This window comes from Salminus brasiliensis, chromosome 4 (assembly GCF_030463535.1).
Source record: "Salminus brasiliensis chromosome 4, fSalBra1.hap2, whole genome shotgun sequence".
NCBI lineage: Eukaryota > Metazoa > Chordata > Actinopteri > Characiformes > Bryconidae > Salminus > Salminus brasiliensis.
Genome location: NC_132881.1, coordinates 25,949,962 through 25,954,496, shown reverse-complemented (window position 1 = coordinate 25,954,496; position 4,535 = coordinate 25,949,962).

Genomic DNA, 4,535 nt, shown 5'->3' with positions numbered 1-4,535 from the left:
CCCCAGCATTGAGCTGTGGAGCAGCGCAACTGTGTCCTCTGGAATGATGGATGGTGCTCCATCCATTACTTTTGGTATGAGTTGGGGAGCTGGGGATGAGGTGAGGAGGTGATCGTCCAACACCCTGACCTCACTAATACCTCACTCTGATTGCAATTAAATCCTCACACTGTGCTGGACACTGGCTCTCCGGGACTGGAGTGGACAAGCCCTGGTGTACAATTATGCAGACTCCAAGTCAGTTAAGAGCATTTCTGTTGGTCCATGCATCACAAAATGTTTACATGAATCATTAGAGGCATCTGCTGTGTTAAGCCAAAAACTAAACATACCATGAGCCCCTGATGTTGAATGACAGTGGGGGATAATGTTTCCTGGGTAGGCTGGATATTATTTTCAAAAAATGATTATTACAGTAAGTAATTATTCAAAATGAATGATAATCCTGTTCTGTCCCAGTACTGCCCAAGCCAGATCTCCATCACCCTGCTGTCCTGCTCTGGATCCTCGCATTGATTCTTTCACAACACTCCAGCACTGAGCAACACTCCAGCACTGTGCCCTACTCACATCCTCCTAACTCAAATCTCTGCAAAACTGCTTTGCGACAAATTGTGTTGTGGAAAGTGCTATATATGTAAAACAAAAAGTAGGACACGTTGAGAGAATAAGTAATTATTTTGACACAGCAGGTCAACATCCTAAAAAGTTACATTTAGGAGAAATTACTAAAAATCCAATCCAACCTTTTGAGTCATAATTTTGACATTCTGCTGGCAAAAAAGAGGGGTTCATTACAGTCTACAAAACTTTGCATTGCAAGATCTCTGTCCTGGAAATTGATGAATGTTAGCATATGGTTACTTTGGATTGGCTGGTTGGAACACATCTGTTACAAACATGTTTTTTAATGTACAGTGAAGAAGACCACAGCATCAAAATAATCCATGAGGTCTTTACAAAGTCTAATCTAGCCAGCTAGCTAGTTATCTGACCCCATTACCAGCTAGCCGACACTTTAAAAAGCTGTTATTTCCCTTGAAAGGCCACAACACTAAAACTGTGCTGCATTCGATCACAGTGGTCTAAATAGTACACACAACTTCACTCCGGTCTAAGCATGGAGATCCTTCGGATATCACAAAACAACGGCATTGATTTGTCCACTGCGAAATATCAAACGAAATATATATAATATATAGTACATTTTTTATAAATCAATATTAATATTAGTCAGCCAGGTGTTGAAAAATAAAAAATAAGAGATGGAAACCAAATGTAAAGACATATAGAAAAGGTAAAAGGTTGCGATGTAATTGCCTCCTTATTTAGATCCTCTTATTTTCTGACTGAATTTGACTTGGAACAGCTGCTGTTTCAAATATTCTGCAATAGACTTCAATATATGAGCTTTCTGTATGACATGAGACAGTTACACTGGAATACAGTCTTTCATTCAGATAAATAGAGTAAAAGCACACTGTATGTTGGCATCCCTCATATAAATATGCCTGTGTCTGTCCAAAATGACAGAAACACCATTTTATCAGGTATACCCAACAAGGAAATGTGTACATCTATTATATTGGTTTGCGGTTACTGACATTGGCCCATCTGATGCTGAAGAAATTGTTAGCTGCAGACATCCACAGAAATATATATATACAGTGCATCCGGAAAGTATTCACAGCGCTTCACTTTTTCCACATTTTGTTAGGTTACAGCCTTATTCCAAATTGTATTAAATTAATCTCTTTCCTCAAAATTCTACACAAAATACCCCATTATGACCATGTGAAAAAAGTTTTCTTGAGAGTTCTGAAAATTTATTAAAATTAAAAAACAAAGAAATCATATTTACATAAGTATTCACAGCCTTTGCTTAATACTTTGTAGAACCACCCTTGGCAGCAACTACAGCCTCAAGTCTTTTTGAATATGATGCCACAAGCTTGGCACACCTCTCTTTAGGCAGTTTTGCCCATTCTTCTTTGCAGTACCTCTGAAGCTCCATCAGGTTGGATGGGAGACGTCTGTGCACAGCCATTTTCAGATCTCTCCAGAGATGTTCAATCGGATTCAAGTCTGGGCTCTGGCTGGGCCACTCCAGGACATTCACAGAGTGGTCCTGAAGCCACTCCTTTGAGATCTTGGCTGTGTGCTTCGGATCGTTGTCCTGCTGAAAAATGAACCGTCGCCCCAGTCTGAGGTCAAGAGCGCTATGGAGTAGGTTTTCATCCAGGATGTCTCTGTACATTGCTGCATTCATCTTTCCCTCTATCCTGACTAGTCTGGCAGTTCCTGCTGCTGAAAAACATCCCCATAGCATGATGCTGCTACCACCATGCTTGACTGTAGGGATGGTATTGGCCTCGTGATGAGCAGTGCCTGGTTTCCTCCAAACATGACGCCTGGCATTCATACCAAAGAGTTCAATCTTTGTCTCATCAGACCAGAGAATTTTGTTTCTCATGGTCTGAGAGTCCTTCAGGTGCCTTTTGGCAAATTCCAGACGGGCTGCCTTGTGCCTTTTACTAAGGAGTGGCTTTCGCCTGGCCACTCTGCCATACAGGCCTGATTGGTGGATTGCTGCAGAGATGGTTGTCCTTCTGCAAGGTTCTCCTCTCTCCACGGAGGAACGCTGGAGCTCTGACAGAGTGGCCATCGGGTTGTTGGTCACCTCCCTGACCAAGGCCCTTCTCCCCCGATCGCTCAATTTAGATGGCCGGCCAGCTCTAGGAAGAGTCCTGGTGGTTCCAAACTTCTTCCATTTACGGATGATGGAGGCCACTGTGCTCATTGGGACCTTCAAAGCAGCAGAAATTTTTCTGTATCCTTCCCCAGATTTGTGCCTCGAGACTATTTTGTCTCGGAGGTCTACAGACAATTCCTTTGACTTCATGCTTGGTGTTTGCGCTCTGACATGCAGTCAACTGTGGGACCTTATATAGACAGGTGTATGCCTTTCCAAATCATGTCCAATCAACTGGATTTACCACAGGGGGACTCCATTTAAGCTGTAGAAACATCTCAAGGATGATCAGTGGAAACAGGATGCACCTGAGCTCAATTTTGAGCTTCATGGCGAAGGCTGTGAATACTTACGTAAATGTGATTTCTTAGTTTTTTATTTTTAATAAATTTTCAGAACTCTCAAGAAAACTTTTTTCACATGGTAATAATGGGGTATTTTGTGTAGAATTTTGAGGAAAGAGATTAATTTAATACAATTTGGAATAAGGCTGTAACCTAACAAAATGTGGAAAAAGTGAAGCGCTGTGAATACTTTCCGGATGCACTGTATATATATATATATATATATATATATATATATATATATATATATATATATATATATATATATATATATACCATCTAAATGCATCCAAGTGGGAGTTTTCTATTTAAATACCTCCTATAACGACAGCACCACTAGGAGGCACGTCTTCGCGCATGGTCTGAGAGCAAAACCACCAGCCCCGTCATCTCCTCTCCACTCTGCTTCACATCTCCAACCTGACTTGCAGCCTCAGATTTGGGTTCGTCTCTACTCTCTCTCTCTCTCTTTCTCCATCTCATAACTGGAACCTGCTCATGTCTCCCTTTCCCCGCACGCTGCGCTGGAGCACCTGTCAGTCTGCATCCTCATCAGCGTCACCTCTACCTGTACCTATTCATTTCACTGCCAGGCTGTTTCACTCATGGCCCCACACCCCACCTCTTCCTTTCTCTGTGCATCGTCGACTTCTGGTCTTCAAGAGTGTTCCATGACTGTCCTGATATGAAGGTATACTGTATCACCTGCTTCATACGACCTTCTGTATCCCTTTATGCCTCTGCTTCAGACTGTTCATGTAACAGGGAACGGGTTATTATTTAAAATATGTAGCTACTCTGCTGAATAAACTGCTCTCTTAAAAGCAGGGTTCCATAACAGGTTTTTTGAGCAATGCTGTAAAAGAACCATGTTTGTAATAGTCATGTGGAGGACTGTAGAACAGGCCTTTTTTACATAGTTCTAAAGACCTTTTAAAATGTTCTTCACATCTGTTACAAACATGGTTCCTAATGTAGAGTTTAGATTCTCTGCCCGAGCCCATGCCCGACCCAATGCCCGACCCAAACTCGGGCCAAGATTTCCCACACTTTCTTTGGGCCTTGTCGGGTTGGGCTCAAGGAAATGGCCTGTGGCGTAGGCCTATGTTTTTTAATGCTAAAAAACAGTGAGAAGAAAAAGGACATCAGGTGAGCTGACTTTGGCCCAATGTGAAGGAAAATCCCAAGTATGGAGCTACTTCAAGTTACACACTTCATGTGCGTCGTCTTCATAATGTGTGCAATAGCGTAATTCGCTTGCAGCTACCTGTGCATTTGCACCAGTCTACAGCCTATTTAATTCATTTTGATTAGCCTTATTTAAAGAATATCCAATGTTATCTTGGTTTATTTTGCATGTAAATTATGCTATTGTTGTTAGCCTATTGCAGTTTAACAATAGTCTTATTGCTGTTGTGTTTTGTGCTTAGGCTAGATGC